Below are 17,782 nucleotides of genomic sequence, written 5' to 3'. Positions count from 1 at the left end.
CTAATATAGAGTTTGACATACAGTGAGTCTCCAACAAGTTGATTGCTAACTTCTTTTCCACTAAAACTAATGAAAGTAACACCCTACTTTTCTGAGTATCACTTCATATTGATTAAAAAAACAGAAGTAAGAAAAATGGCATCTAGGCAGTCAGGAAAATGCCAGAATACTCATGTACATTTCTCATGTGGAAATCTTTTGGATGCTCATTCAAAGTTTACTCTAAACAGAATTCTAATAAGCTTGGTGATCTTGATTCCTAAGCCACAAAAGACAAAAAAAATGCAAAAGAGAAGTCAGTCTATTAATTAATAAGCATAATTAAGTAAATATATGTGCCAAAGAGAAGGGAGCTACTGGAGGTAGACAAAACAACAGGAATGAAAAGTAAGAGTTGACATACCAAGAAAACAAATGCAACCAAAGTAATCACACAACTCAAAAAGAAGTTAGTGTAAGACAACCACCCATATATACTTTAATGTATCCAAGGTCAGAAATAAATTAAGATCATAACCAAGAAGAGGTTAAGTTATGCTCAGTGGACACTATTTAAGAATAAAAGGAAATGAGTTATTAGTCAACTAGTTAAACAGTCCAAAGAAGGAGTCTCAAATCTGAGGGAAGGTGATTTTCTAACCAAATGGACTACTCTTAACTGCACATATGACATACTTTTATGATTAAAAAACCACTCACTGAGGTTTAAATTGGGAGGTACATGTTCTGTTGAAATTCCTCTAACCTTAAATGCCCTGACACACTAGTCTGAAAATTCTTCCCATGAATGATTCCTTACTCCACTCCTTTCTCATCAGCATGACATCCTTTCCTTTGATTCTTTTCAGCTAAGACAGTGATGATTCCACTACTTTATCTTGTCTTCCAATTTAATTCAATAAAATGTTGGGGTCCAAAGCAATTCTCCCTCTTGCCCAACTGAAGTTGGTATTAATATCTGAAATAAAAACACAGTTTTTCCAATCCGCAGTAGTGAACTGTGGATGTCATCAATATGATAAGCAAAAAAGTTAATGCCACCTTAGGCTTCATTAAGAGAAGCAAAGGATCCAGAACTAAGGGAAATGTTAGGTTCACTGGACTTTGCCTTGATCAGACAACATCTGGAGTAATGTAGGAGTACACTTAAAAAAAGGTAGTGACTGAATGTGGTTTGTTGAGAAGAGGGCAATTAGAGAGATCACAACTTGCCATCAAGATTTTGAAACTGTGGAGTTAAAATCTTGCTTATCAGAATACTTCCAAGTCAGTGTATTGGTGCTAACAAATGGAACAAAAGGGATTCCTGAATCCTCTAAAATTATAATTAAATGCAAGTAACATTAAAATTTAAGTATACTACCTTTCTGGTCGTGAAAAGATATTAAGTCAATTATCTTCCAAAAAAATAAAAAAGATAAATGTTTTCTGCAGCTCTGATTTTATCTTCTTTGTTCAAATGGGCTAAGAATGTATCACAATTCTAAATCTAAAGTTATTCTTTAAATGAACTACAATATTGAAATCTTTGTATAGCTTTCTTGTTATTTTATCATCAAAGTCACACAAAAACAATGCATCAGTTTAGCATCAGGTAACCCAAAGCTCTATTCTAGAAACAACAAAATTATGCAATCAGTTAAAGTTCATTAACATGCAGCCAATAGCAAGTTAACAATAAATCACATATACTGGTGATTAGACTCATGTAAAATGTGTTGGGAGTGCATTCAACACAGATATTCCCCTTGCAATGGGATTTTCATTTGAACTTTTTAGAACCCTTATCAACAAATTAACTTCTTTTACTTGATCTTCTCTTAACATTAACATGATAACAAACATTGCTTTGAATGGAAAATTATCAAGATGCTGTTTTCTTAAAAACTGTATTTGTTGAGAGGAGGAAAACAGGAAAGAAGAAAATTATAAGTTTCATGAGGACACGTACTTTTGTTTTTGACTTTGCATTCTTAACACCCAACACAGAACAGAGATTCTTAACTTGGAAATTAAGAACTTTTCCCCCCCTTTTATTAAAGATTTTATTTATTTTGAGTTTTACAATTTTCCCCCAGTCTTACATCCCTCCCCCATCCCCCCCACAGAAAGCAATTTGTCAGTCTTTACTTTGTTTCCATGTTTTACATTGATCCAAATTGAGTGTGATGAAAGAGAAATCATATCCTTAAGGAAGAAACAAAAAGTATAAGAGATAACAAGATCAGACAATAAGATATCTTTTTTTTTCCTGAAGGGAATAGTCCTTGAACTTTGTTCGATCTCCATGTTTCTTCCTCTGGATACAGATGGTATTCTCCATTGGAGACAGCTCAAAATTGTCCCTGATTGTTGCACTGATGGAATGAGCAAGTCCATCAAGGTTGATCATCACCCCCATGTTGCTGTTAGGGTGTACAGTGTTTTTCTGGTTCTGCTCATCTTGCTCAGCATCAGTTCAGGCAAATCTCTCCAGGCTTCCCTGAATTCTCATTCCCTTCTGGTTTCTAATAGGACAACAGTGTTCCATGACATACATATACCACAATTTGCTAAGCCATCCCCAAATTGAAGGACATTTACTTAGAAATCAAGAACTTTTAAAACATATTTTGTAAACTTTTTTTTTTTGATCTAGTTAGTTTCCTTTGCAAACTCATCATTTAAAAGTATTTTTTGGAAGAGTTCATGGGTTCAAACCCAACTACCAAAGGGGTTTATGATGAAAACAAGAAAAGGTCAAGAAGCCTTAGTCTAAATGAAAATATATTTTTACTTTATCTGGAGAACTTACTTATGGGGATTAATCTTGGACTTGGCAACTGGGAAAGCCAAAAACATGTACACTAAAATATAATATTATGCTGACTCTTTTGCTCTCCAATGTCCCTTTAAAATACCTTCATGTTCTTTGTCTAACCCCAGAGATTAAGAAAAAGATTACAAAGGGATCTACAGTTTCTTTTAAGAAACAGAATTAAGGTGGGCAAAAAAACCCATCTCTAAATTAATATTTAAATAGAAATTCTCAGACATTCTCCTACTTAGCTGAGTAGAACAGAAAATGAAGTCTAAAACTGATACTTTTAAATGGGTACCATTTTGAGGTTATATCCAAATCATGAAACTTGAATGCATCATTTGTATTTCATGTAACTTTAGCAAGTGATTATGGAATAAGAGAGGCTGTTGAAATTATAAATTCCACTTCTGTTTGGCCCCAGAGGATGACCCAGAGAGGCCCTCCAAAGCATGAGGGAAAAAAATATGCTTCTAGGATATAAAATTGCATAGTACAAGGAAAAAACCATTACACATGACTCAAAGTCAAACCAAGAATCACCACTATCAACAAATGGTTGATGTTGAGCATCTATGTGGTTTCTCAAACATATTCCAAAAAAATACAAATTCAAAACTCTGCAAAAAAAATGGGATTTTGGTAAATGCAGTTTTCTTTGAAACAAACAATGGCCAAACACAAAAAAATGGTTGTGGAGTCCAAAGCTATTGTGCTCAAAAAGCACATTCTTTTTTTTTTAACTTGTTAGATGTATCAGCTTGAAGTTCTTCAGCCTAAAGCTACAACAAGACTTTAAATATACATAATATTAACCATGGCAGCTGGTAAGCGTCCTGAAACAATAACCGCTGAACAGCAGCTGTAGCAAATCAAATTCGGAAACTCTGTAGCACCTCCTATATTTTGGTATGCACTGACATTTATTTCTGTACTCAAGTTGAATGGAGGTCACATGAGTAGAGAAGAATGGTTATGGCCAAGGCAAATACATCTTTCCAAACCCATTAAAGACTACAGAAAATGAATCTCTTAAAAGTCAGTCGTGGAGGAAGGATCAAGGTCAATCCTGCCACTAGTGATAGTATTTTTTTCCCCTCAGGATTGAAGAACAGTGAGGGATCTCAGAAGAAATTATAAAATATCAGTACTTGAGGAGTGCCATGTGTCACCAAACTAAGAAAATATGTTGAAATTCTTTGGCTAATACAAATATATTGGAACATCTGCATAGACTTGAATTGGATTTAATAGTCACGCAAAGAGGAAGCAAAATGATCCATGCTACATACAATTAACACTGCTCTGGCTTGATACTTTTTTTAAACAAATCAATTTAGAAATTGAATTAAAACCCTCAAAATCATAAGCACTGTTTTACCAAATGAGAAAATTTAAAAATAAACAAAAACCTTTATTTTGCTTTGCTAACATTTTGCATTTGGAAGCTTCTTCCTATTCCTTATGAAGGTGAAAATATATCTAAATAAATTATTTGGAAAATGGCAACTTGAGAAGTATTCTATGATTGACAAGCAGGATAGCATCCTCATTTATATTTGATTACAAATACAAAAGATCATAATTTTTTAAAAAATTCTCTTGCTCCCTAAAACTGTAACCTGTCATTTATACCCATGCCCATCTGGAATATCTTTATGTCAGAAATAAGCCTTCAACACACTTCTGCGGAAGTATGTGAGCACAGCTGGGATAGATTTTGGCACATATATATATACAGGAAGCATGCCTTATAAGCTACCCCTAATGACAAGCTCCTCCAAGTTGCATCTTTGTAAATATCAACAGATTCATAAAAAACTTTCTATTATGAAAGACAGTTAAGGATAAGACAATAATATATAATAATAACTAGAATTTAATGTTTACAAATCAACAATGATATATAATTATTTCATTCAATACATATTATTTCATTTAATCCTTACAATAAACCTCGGAAGGTAGCTGCATTATAATTCTAGTTTTAACAGACGAGGAAAATGAGGTATAGAGAGGTTAGAGGCTAGTAACGATCTGAGGTTGCATTTGAACTCAGGCCTGCATTACAAGCTGGAAAGTAGCTTGCCATTAGAAATGCCCCAGAAATTAAAGGTGTTGTCATTTATAAGACTTTTGCAGCAATTAATAAGGTTTTCCACACTGCTTCAATGAAAACTGATATTATCCATGTGGATTATAATGCTACAACTCCCAGCAACAAGGGGTTGTCATATGGATAAAATGTAGCAAGTGACATGAGAGCTATTATTTATTATATGTCAGCAGGAATATGGCTATGCTGTCAATCCTTGGTTACTTATACTAATGGAAAAGGACAGGTGTGGATAATTCAAAGTAGTAGCTAACAAAAAAATCATCTACATTTACTTAAATAACGTAATGGATGTGTTTGGAAGACTTGAGTTTTAATAGGGATATATTGGTAGACTGGTGAGCATTTCAAAGTAGACCCATCAAATGATCTACTTTGCTTCCCCTTATACCCATCCTTAAACACTTCCCAAATTCAATTTCTCTCAGCAGTTTATTCAATATTGGGACTAAACTATAACCACACTCAGCATAAAATAAAAGTCAATTAATCAATGAATATTTAATAAACACGGTCTTATATTCCAGTTACCCCCCACTACCAAAAAAAAAAGTTCTCCCCAATGGAATTTCTAATCCATGGGAGAGAAGAGAGGTCTCAAACTTCCAAGACTCAATGTTTATACTCTGCCAAACACAAATGAACTATATCTAAGATTAGTCAAAATTGAATGAGTATCATAACAAAAAAATTTAGGAACCATGAAACTCTAGAGTTTTTATAATTAACACTGCCAATGATTCAGTTTTGTGGAACTTCATCTTTCCAATTTTTTTAACCAAAAATCACATTTCACTATATTACATGGGCAGGGTGAACCTAATCAAAAGCAAATAAATAAAGGTTGTATCAATAAAGAAAGAAGGCTAGTGATAAGATCATGCCTTTAGACCTAGAGAGAAACTCAGAGATCATTTAGTCTCCATTTTACAGACAAGGAAATCCAAGTTAAGTGCAAAGACAAAGCCTGAACTCAAACCTTGGTGTTATGACTCCCAAGTCAATCAACCAACAAACATTTATTAAGTGCCTACTGTGTTTAGCCCTATAAATAAGAGAGTCAACAAAGCAAATTTGGGTCTTACAAGAGGAAAAGATTCTTGAAACTATTTAAAAGTGGAATGAGATGTCTTGGGAATTGATGAATTTTTGTTCATTGAGGGTCTTTGCAAAGACTGACCACTGTGGGGTTTGATGTAGAAGAAATTCTTCAATAGGTATGGGTTAGACTAGTTAAAATGAGCTCTGGGGTCACTTCTGACTGATTTTCTGTGAATTTCATTCTGCCTAGGAAATTCATTCCTAAGGGAAGCAGTGCTACTCTAAGACCTACTGCCACTCAGAAAAGCCCAGAACCACGCAATAAACGAAAGGAGACACTATCCATACAGTTCATGCTTACTGGGAAATATTTTTAAAATATAAATTATAGCCTTCAAAAGTTTCCATTGGTTGCAACAACTACTAATGCATTCTTTTCTCTTAGGAAAAAAAAAAACTAGATTCTTATCTGATTTAATTTGTGAATTCAATTAGGTAATTTTAATTCTCTTCTCTATGAATACTGATTTACCCCACCCCTATTAAAATACAGCATTCTAACCTGATGTCATCATCAAGCAAAGTTGAAATTATCACAGATGAAATGATATTGTTAATGAAACACAGGCACCAACCTCCAGAAGCTTCTACCTTGAAATATGCTAAGATCAACCCAAGGGACAGAAGTTCAAAAGTGTAATTCTCAAATCACAAAAATTATTTATTTAGGGAACTGGTGATATAATTTTAATAATAATAGAAATAACAACAACAATGATAATTGTGCAAAAAATAAATGTTAAAGTAAATGAAAAGCACCTTAACGGGTTTATAAAAACTTTTGCATACTTTACAAGAAAAGTGCTAAAACATGTGGACTACTAGAAAGTGAATTCTAGGCATTAACTCTAAAAAATGTAAATGTAGAAGATTCTAACTTCTACACCCAACATGCACTATTAGCAAATGGTTTGCTGCCAAAAGAACCATGAAATGTTAATTTTACAAAATAGTGTCTCCCAAGAATGAACTTCCCAAGGAAAGAATAAAATCAGAGAGCAATTCTATTGTTATCATTATCTTTCTTCAAATGCTTTTAGAACAAAGCAAGCAATTTTCTGAATGAAAAGATAAAAAGAGGAAAGTTTCAAAGGAACAAAATTCACTATGCATATCAAGTAAAGCAGAAGGGAGGGGATAAGGGGGGGGGGGATGTATTACTGAGTTCCTAGTTAGTTTCCACTTACCATTTCTAAACATTTCCCATACTGGTCTATTTTTAGTTTCTTTTTATTCAAATTACTACATTTTTGGGGTTTTCTTTTTATACCATCTTGTGGCTTCTGCAGTCCTAAAATTATGCAAAACTCTGAAAGTACTGTATTAAGTCTCCCTGAGAAGGCTACTGCCCAAGTTTATGCCAAAAATATAACAAACAAAACCCACAAAAAAAATGCCATGGATGCCACATCTCAGATTTTGGCGGTCACCCTTCAGAAAGCCACTAGAAAGAAGAATGAACTTACCAACACACAAATCTTAAGTTTGAATGGACTTTTTTCAAAGAAGAGCATATTTCTTCCAAATAGCACAATGAAAGCTTTAACAGTCATATATCCTTCATCAGATCTGCTCAATCCAATATTAAAAAAAAGATATCAAAATCTTTGTGGTTTTCTCTTACTCTTGGATTTTATGATATCAACCAATTTAGACCATTTTCTCATCTATATAAAGTGCCTATTATTCTTTTAAAAACCAAATAAAAAATCTTAAACTCTTAAGTTACACACACACACACACACACACACACACACACACACACACAAACCCTAATCCCACAAACAACTCATTCTTTGAAACAGCTATAAAACAATACCAAAAGCCCTTCATTACCCACTATGAATTATACTTCCTATTATTAGTCTTGGAATCACTGTGTTTTTTAATACAGTAATTTTTCCCTAGATAAAAATCAAAACTTGAACTTTAAGCAAGTTGCTTGTATCAGAAGACAAGAGTTAAAAAGTACTAAAATTAGAATGCCATTCTAACTCTCTTCATAGTTAAAAGAGGAAACCATGACATGGGTAACTATAAAGATCTGATAACCCAATCATGATATCTCTTTGGTTTATAGTAGAGTAGGGTTTTGTTTAAGCTAACATTAAAATCAGCTAATGTGAGGAAGGGTGGCCATGAACCATGCTTAAAAATTAAGAATAAAACCTTATCTTGAAGAATACTTAAAAGAGAGGATGTCCAGGAAGAATATTTAAAAAGTACTTTAGAATCATCAAATCTTAGAGTTGGAAGATCTCAAACCAATTTCCAAATTCCAACCTAATAAGTTTACTTATTTTGAAAAATATTCAATACAATAAACTATTAGTTGAAAACTATTTGGGCAGGATTTGACTTGTACTGAACTCTGGAATATGCATATCATTCAAGACAGGAAAGATGCACAATACACAAAAAAAATAATTAAAAAAACTCTTATTTGGAATATGGTTAGAAAACTGAAAATCACTTTTAGAATGGGGTCAGAGACATAATTTAGTGCAAAAACAATGAAGGTCCATTTCTCTCCCCCCAACAATCTCATCCTCCCTCCCTTCCTACCATAGTCTAAGACCTTCTTTCTGCTAAGTTCTATCACTGACATCAAACTGGACAATTAAGGGGGCAGGTGGAGGGTAGGAAGCCTAGTTCTCTGTAGATAATTCACCCAGTAGATAGGGTAGTTGTAGCTAACTCTAACAACAACTATAAAAGTCTGGTGAATATCTTATATAGGAAAATGGGAGATATGTTTCAGTCCATTTAAGTTCAAAATGATTCATTTTTTTTTTAAAAACTTGGTAGTTTCTCGCATGAAGTAATAAAGTGAGGGTCATACAATTAATTTCGTATCAGCCAATTGTCTTTCCTGAAGAAGAATAATTTACCAAAGCTACTGGTTATGCCTTTAAATTTCAGCCAATCCAATGAGGAATAATGTGATAGATAATTCAAAAGTTAGTCTGACATCAACACTGAAAACCAACTTAAAGTAAAGGGATATGCTCTATTGATTTTGCATTATTCTCATTGCATAATACTTTTGAGGAGCACAGCTCTTTAAAGGCAGAAATGTTTGGCTGCCTTTGTATCCTTAGGACCTTGAAACTTGGACAGTGAACTGTTGAATTGATGGGAAGCCATTGGCATTATTTTCATAAGTGGATCCCAAAGCAATTGATCGTGGGAAAAATCAAATAATTTATTTTGAAATCAAGATCAGATAGCAATGCACACATATCAGGGTGCAGAATAGGAAACTATCAGATGTCTAAGTGATTTTTCTACGAAATTAGGGGCATCAAGAGACACAAATTAACTGTCCCCTAAGGACACCAAGCAGTATGTATTTTATCACCAGCTGTAAAATATTGAATATGGGAAACCATCATTAAAAAAACCCTTATCTCTATCAACCTCATTTCATGTAATTTTGATGTTACATGCTTCAAATATATTTACCTTTAAATCCAACACTAAACAAGTTGCTATGTATGATGGGCAGCTACACTGGTAAAAATTCATGTCTTATTTCCATTACATAAAAGAGGTCAGGGACCTAGTACTCCATCGTTTAAAAGGAATGTTGGCAGACAATCTCACTTGTCCATCAAGAGTTGGTGAGGATGATACTGTAAACATTTAGATCCCATAGAGAGCATCTATCCAATGGCTGATGGATGATACAGGTCATTGGTATGCTTTAATATTTTAATCTCTGATGGTAGCTGACTAGAAACTATCCTAATACTTCTGATACCTTCACCTGTGAGAAGTTTATGAGAACAGAAACTGGGAACTTGCTCTAAGGTTCAGTCACTGTGACTTATCTATTGAGGCTTGGTTCATATTTACAGATGAGGTAGGGGAAAGTTGAATTTATCTAGGGATTTCCTTGAGGTCTCTGCAGATCATCTCCTGGACCTACCTTCAAGTCTGTTCGAATCAATCTGCTTCTCAGTCTGAGACCAACTCTGATACAGTTCCATAAACCTCCATAGTAGCTGCATGGAGCAAAGGAGATACCTCAAAGAAAGGCATCATATACCACAGACCTTTCTGACGCAAGTTTAGTTATCTAAATGTGAGACTTCTCCCAATGCCTCAAACCTGTGGGGAATTTCAGTTCTCACTCACTGTAGTATTGTAAAAACTTCTCTATCTTTCTAAGGAAAGGGAAGATGTTTCTCTATTTTTTCCCTTTTTTTGTTTGAAGGTAGCATCAGAGAACTATGAGATCTCTAGCAAGATTAGATTCCTTCAGCCCATCCACAAGACTAGAGAAGATGCTGCAGTAGGCTATGAATTAGAACCAACACATGCCCCACCACCACTTCCTATAAAAGCAATACCAAATATTAAAATTCATCGAACACTATTTCCCAGTTTAATGGGGAAAATAAACTTTTTTTTAAAGAAAATCTTCTAGTTATTTTTATATAGCTCATCTCTGGCATAATTTCCCTATACTTTTGAAAATGATAGCTAACCAGTGGCTCTGAAAGGTGGTTATAGAATCAAACTAATGAGATATAGTATAGGGGAGATTAAAAAATTAAAATAAAACTTCAGTTCCTGAAACATATAAACTTTCACAAGGTGCCAGTCCCTTAGTACCCAAGTGTTATCAGCAAGTCTAAATTTAGATTTCATACCCTAAAAACAACTCAATCTAAGAGTTCAAAAACAAATGCAATCTAAAACTAAGGACCAGGAGAGTAATAAGTTATTTCAGGTGATATGGAAGGGAGGGAAGAGAACTAAACAAAATCTAAGACTAAAGCCTAATTTGAATTTAATAGCTAGAATCTCAGAAAGAAAGATCCGATTCATTCTATAGAAAAGTAGTCCCAGGTTTCAAGTTAACCAGAGTAGAAAAATCAGTTATGTTAATTAAGATGCAGATTAAAGTAGCCATGGATTTGAGCTATTAGCTCATCGAAAGTCAGACATGACTGGGATGAAGCTCTACAAACGGAGTCCCAAGAAGTCCACACCCAGGACCTAGATGGACTGGTTTCTCAGCATGTATCTCAGGGGCTAGGATGACATAATGAGGCATGGCTAGAGATGAGGCCATCTTGTAGTAACCCCCTTACCAACCTATGTAGGGCTCTAATTAAGGGCTATGAGGAACTCTAACTATGAAGATTCATTCCAGATGTGGTTGGTTGGTTCATATCCAAGTATGTGACTTTGTAGCTGAGCTTATTAATATATCACCAAAAAAGGTATGGCTCAAAAGTTTGCAAGGAGAAAGTCTTTTCTTCCCTACCTTTCACACATGCAAAATGTTTCTAGAATGAATGACATGGAACTTCAAAGCTGGAAGAAATGTTAGACCCTCATCTGCTTAGAGGTAGGCATTTTGAGAAGTCATGGCAGATACAGTAGTCTTTTCAACAAGTACATTACTTAGTTGAACCTAGCCAATCAATTTTATTATTCCTTATGAACCTAAAAAGTAATAAACACAGAAATCATTTATGAAATCCATAGGGGAAAGGGCAGCCAATGAATAGACTAAGCTGTTTAAGTCTTTCTCCACCATGATGAGCTATAAGTTGTTTAGGAGAACTCCTCTAACCTCTAAATATAATGAAATCCCTAGTAGATGTCTCTCTGGCAATTACTAAACAAATCCAGTTGCTCTGAGAAGTTTACTAAGATCCTGAGATTACTTTTGGTTACCAGAGCTAACTAAATCACCAGAACTAAGCACACTTAGCCTGATCCATTCCCCCCATTACTGCCATAATACTGTATTACAATATCAGAGTCATTCTTAATCAATACCTTATATAGCTATGCTTGAAGACATAGCAAGACCCTAGAAAGTTGGCTGAGGATAAAAATGCTCTTATCTCAATATTATCACAAGTCATTAATATCCTCATTCAGAAACTGCTATACTTTAGTAATAATACTCTTAAAGTAATACTTATGTAATGGCATGCCACTTGGCAAGAGTAAGCCCTGAATTTCAGACTAGCAAAAAATCTCAAGATACCTATGGCTATGTATCAGTCAATAATACCACGAAAAATTTGATGCAGAATTCAACACTTCCACTAAAACATCCTATCTGGGAAGCTCACAATCTACCTGAGCTGAGGAACAGACAAATCAATGGTAATGATATCTAGGTAATCCAGATTGCTCTTTGAGAGACCAGAATCATACCCAATGTACAGAACTTACTGAAATGTGGACATGCTTGTGACAGACATCATACTGGATTTCCAAAGAATTTCATAAACACTGACATATGGCTGTGTTAACACACTAGAGACAATGCACATACTTGAAAATCTTCAACCCATCAACCTATTATTATGAAATCTAGATCCTTTTAACAAGGCTATCATTTAAATGGTAACACCATAGCTAATGGGAAAAGATTCACCCCAGTCATTATCTTTAGGTTAATTCAAATCCAAGATTCCAAGAAACAAGACAATCACCTTAGAATAAGTGCCAGGACAATCAAAAGAGAGGAGTTTGATATCTATCCTGATAGGTGAATAAATCTGGATAATTAACAAAAAGCATATGCTCCTACTGGGTGAAAAAAAAAATACAATCTATCATAGTCCTACTTCTTATGAAAGCATAGGGTTTAAGCCCTAAATCATATAAAATTTTAGTATTCATCTTTGCTTTTCTTGATAAAACCACTACTATTGTGCATTTATAACAAAATATTCACGTATGCAGGCTAAACATGGAAATTATTGTATATAGCCAAATATGGTTTAAATACATAGATCTGTAACTAGGGCAGGATGACTAGAGCTGTGCCTTGTGGGGTACTGAAATTTAGGAGGCACTTAGTTCAGTATGGAGAACCAACTGAACCTAGCAAGAACTATTCTTTAGCAAACATTATTAATGAGAACTTCTTCACACACACACACACACACACACACACACACACACACACACAAAGACACAGCAACAACATCAGCTGTCCCCCCAACATAGCCTCATGGTGTTCCAAAGTCTTTCCCCAATGGGGTCTTGTGTCTCTAAGTCCAAGGGATCTTTCTGAGGTCCAAAAGCTGTGCTTTTAAGTGCCTTTTGGAAGAAGACTCCCTCATGATGGCTCTGTTTGGAACACTGTAGGGTGGTGGAAGGAGCACAAGAAACCTAGTTCTACATCCACCACCAATTCAATAGGATACTGAACAAGATATCTGAGTTATCAGTTTCCTCATCTGCAAAATGAAGGAAATGCAAAAGGTACCTAATGTCTTTCCCAGTTCTAAAATTGCATACATTTTTGATAAATGTAAATAATGGGATATGTACCCATACATACAAACAATGGAACTTCACTATAACTTCTATTATTGAGAAGAATCTAATTTTTTAAAAAGTCTGCTTCATCTTCACAAGCATCCAACAACCCTTTAATAGGCCACTTTAATCCATAAAGAATTCCATCAGCCCATAACCATTTGTGTATGCTTGCTGTATTATTTTGCTCAAATACAGTTACAATACACCTTCACCAATATTAAAGTCCACCAAAGAGACCACCCATCTATAAGTCCAATAGGTCTAGCCTACATCGCAATCAAGAATAGCTAACTGCACCTGGTCACTACTAGCTCAATGCCCTTGAACAAATGCTCACCTAGAAATGGACCTCTACAACCTCCTCCATTGTTTCTGCTTAATTCTATCCTCCTCTTTTTGTCCTTCTTTCTGTTTCTAATAGTCAGGTATTAGAAGTAAATTATGACAAATGTGAACTGACTTTGAACTAAAATATAATAGTTACAGTTCTCATAGCTAATTGAATGAGTGCTAGACCCAGAAGAGAAGAACCAGCTGTAAATTTTGAGGGCAGCCACGTTGTACCATGCCCTGAATGACAGCCTCTGTTTTGACACTGAGAAATTTAAATCAGGAATAACCAACAAGAGCCCATATTTAAGGATTTTTTTTTCCTTCCTAAGGGTAAAAACATATGAACAAACACAAAAGCACAATACTATCAAAGTTACTCTAATTACAGTGAACATGCAAGAAGAAACAACATCTGGCCAACTTCCCCTTTCTCCCGGTTCTCTTCTCACACCCTTCCTTTCTTTTTCTTTGGGATTGGTCAGCTGTGCAGTTCAGATTTCTAAGACTAAATTTGAACAGCTGACCCAGATAGCCAAAGGAAATCAGCATCACTCTGGAATGTGATCTGATTTTTTACCTATTTCCTGTTGTGTCCCAAGTCCACATCAGGGCTCTCTCTTCTATCCTCTCTTCCAACGACCACCCAGTCACTGTAATGCCTAAACCTCAGAAGGGTTTAAGTAGCAAGAATTGTGCTAGCAGGAAATATCCCAGCAAACATTGACTGGCAAATGAATGATACTTTTATTTTCCATATTTAAAAAGTAATTAAATGCAGAGAAAGTACTTACTATCTCAACAAAAACTAATAAAACATAAATATGCTTTAAACTCTAGGTGTCTAATGTGTGCTTTTTGCTTAAAAAAAATCACACAATCCAAGTGAAATGTTTTGGGGAGGGTTCTCTTTGCCAAGCTATAAATACAACCCAGATCTCCAGGATTTGATAGTAAAACCTAGTCATTCTTCATGACAAGAATGTCTCCCTTCAATAGTGAACTTATGCATCTTTTCACACTAGAGTTACATAAATGAGACACTTAAGGAGAGAAAAAGAACTATCTGAAAAATAGTTTCAATCAGATGCAAAAAAAAAATCAAACCAACTGTATACATCCTGGTGTGTGTGGAGAAAGGAGATGAAGAATTCAAACAACTATGAACCTCCAAATTCCCAAATTTCCATCGGTTTATGCTGTATTACATAGAGATTAAACTATGCTTATGGGAGGTGGGGGAATTGGAAGTAGGAAAGTATCAGCAGACAGACACTTTTGCTCTATGTCTGACCAAACTGAGAGCAGTGGGAGGGAGATCTTAGTAGGAGAAGGAAAAGGTGGCACCAAGGTGCCAATGAAAATATTTTGCAGACTCAGAAATTTTTGGAAACACTCAGTAAGGCTGATTCTAAATAAAAAGATGTGTGTGTGTGCATGTGTGTGCGTACGTGCATAAGCTCATAAGAAGATCAGACTACTTAAAAAATAATCTATCACTTATCATCCTGAAGAGGAATATTAACCCTTGACTTCCTATGAATGGGGCCTTCTCAGAAAGGCTAAAAGCCATCATTGTCCACATAACCTCACATGTGAGGGGCACTTCCTAAAATAGAAGCTTTCAGGGCTTGAGCTCGCAGACAAGGCTGTTTCATAAATAGCCAAATATATGTACTCCAGGGGCTGCTAACACTCTTAATGCAAATAAAGTCCAATTGTGTCAATTCCCCTTGGATATCAGTGACTGGAGAACAGATTAAATTAAAACATCACACAGTGTCTATAGAGGATACCATCCACGTCTGCACTGAATGAATCCCACAATGCCATATGGTTTGCAAATGAATACGAGACATGAAGTATTACAAGCTATACTGAGGGCACCAGCAAGATACCATAATGTAGTGAAAGTAGAAGAATTTATCTACACCTTGACTAGCTGCATGACATTCCCCACTTTTTTAGGTTTTATATATTATCCTTCCCCAATTAGATCGTAAACTCTTTGAGGTAAGGGACAGTCTTTTGTTTCCCTGTCTTCCTTCCTTTCCATCCTTTCTTTCCTTCTTCCTTTCCTTTCTCCTATCTTTCCTTCTTTTCCTTCCTTGCTTTCTTTTCTTGCTTCCTTCTTCCCTTCCTTTTTTTTCCCCTTCTTTCCTTTCTTTCCTTCCTTCCTTCTTTTTTTTTCATTTGTATCCCCAGAGCTCAGGACACTGTGAGGCCCATAGTAGGTACTCAATTAATATTGACTACCTGTTGATTGTCCCTGGACAAGTTATATTGCCCTGCATTGTAAGTACCACTCTAAGAGCCAAGGTGCCAACCTGCATAGGCAGAAGGAATTTTCCCTACCCCAAACTAATGCAAACACAGGACTGGTTCCTTTCCCTATCCACCTTAAAAAGGTTGTTATGAAGAAATATTTTGAAAGCTATGTTTCCAGGGCCATAAACTGTGACCCATGAATAATAATAATATTTTTTACCTAGAGACTCACTTCAGTGAAAATAATGCATAACAACCGGCTTTGGCTTTTCTATTCTGAGTTTATTTCCCAGTAGCCTTCTCAATCAACAAGTACAGACAACAAGAGAGATTATAAGGGAATGTGCTTGAAAAATTACCGATGTAATCCAAAGTTAAATATATAGAGAAAGTAAAACCCATCCCTGGTTGTAATCTTTTATGATCTAGGCTGTAAAGAATCTTACTGCCAGATCTACAGGACAAGCTGAGACAGATATATATATATATATATATATATATATATATATATATATATATATATATATATACATATATATGTATTTTTTTTAATGAGCATCTGACTCTTCTGAAGGGAAGAGAAATGACATAGGATGCATATAGTTTTTGAAAGTTTGGGATTCTGTATAGATTTGCTTTCTACCCAGAATATTTCACTATCTAGGATGATCCACCTTCCTCTCTATCCCCATCACTACCATCCCAAAATCAGCCTCATTTATTATAAGTCAGGGAAAAGGGCAACAGAAACAGCTGGTGTAATAGAAGTGCCCTGAGGGCCTCAAGCCTCAGGAGACAGGGCTTTCACTGCAAGGCTCTGGCTCTCATTAAGTAGCTATGTGACCTGAGACAAGTTATTTAACCTCTATGGACTCAGTGTCCTCATCTGTAAAATGAAAGAGAGGGGTTTTCCAATTCCAACATTCAAACATTCCCTATGATTAATGAGAATTGGTAGATGCAAGTCACAGAGGTGAGTAAGGATTGTCCCAGAAGAAAAGAAGGGGAAAGAATCATACTATGTTCCTCCTTAATATTCATGCAGACAAAATATGATTAAAAATGAATGTACAGGTCAATCTTGAAGAAGAAAATGAGCAACAAAAGATCAAAATGTGGCCCTGTACTGATGTGCATGGTATGCCCTCAAATACTGGGTAAATGAATCCATGCCAGTGAATGCAGAGGCTTATTCACCATGTTCTAAGGAGGGAAATGCCCTCTGCCCCCAAGCCACATTATCAAAACTGGAATCTGCTCAGGACATACAGATATAGACCAAGTCAGTCTCTGGAGAACTCAAACATGAACTAGGTCCAGCTTTAGCAAATTAAAGAAGTGTTGATGTTCTGAAAAGAATATTCAAGAGACTGTGATCCCAGGCCTGACTTTGCCATTTGACCTTTGGTAAGGTCCTCATCTCACTGAGCCTCAGTTTCCTTACCTGTGATGTAAGGGCTTTGGACTAAATGATCTATGGAGGATGTGGGTACAATAAAAGAGGTATCCCCATACAGGGACCAGGACATAAATTTTCTATCATATAAGTCAGTGCTTGTTGGACATTCTTCTACTATAGTCATGCTCAATTATGAGCTCCACAACTGGAATATGGTGTGGAAAACTTCATGAAGGTTCCAGAGTAAGGCACAAAATTGATTAAAGGGTAGGGAAAATAAAGTCTATAAGTAGAAGCCACAAAACTTCTAATTATGAAGAGAGAGTTGAGGGGTTATCTTCAAATATTGAGGGGGCCAGCAAGTTATTTTCTGATGACTCAGGTTCCTCACTATAAATAAAATTATTTTACAGGGACATGATTAAAACAACAGTAGTAGCCACACCTGTGAAGAGCTGACATA

At 35.4% G+C, this 17,782-nt stretch overlaps 1 protein-coding gene across 1 annotated transcript in view; it reads right to left on the bottom strand.

The window, feature by feature from the left end:
- IRS1 (insulin receptor substrate 1) overlaps positions 1 to 17,782 on the bottom strand; it is a 76,080-nt gene that overhangs the window by 34,435 nt on the left and 23,863 nt on the right. The window lies entirely within an intron of this gene.

Source organism: Macrotis lagotis, chromosome 6 (genome assembly GCF_037893015.1).
Source record: "Macrotis lagotis isolate mMagLag1 chromosome 6, bilby.v1.9.chrom.fasta, whole genome shotgun sequence".
Taxonomy (NCBI): Eukaryota; Metazoa; Chordata; class Mammalia; order Peramelemorphia; family Peramelidae; genus Macrotis; species Macrotis lagotis.
The sequence above is the reverse complement of the archived record's forward strand: the minus strand, read 5'-3'. Positions and strand labels throughout refer to the sequence as shown.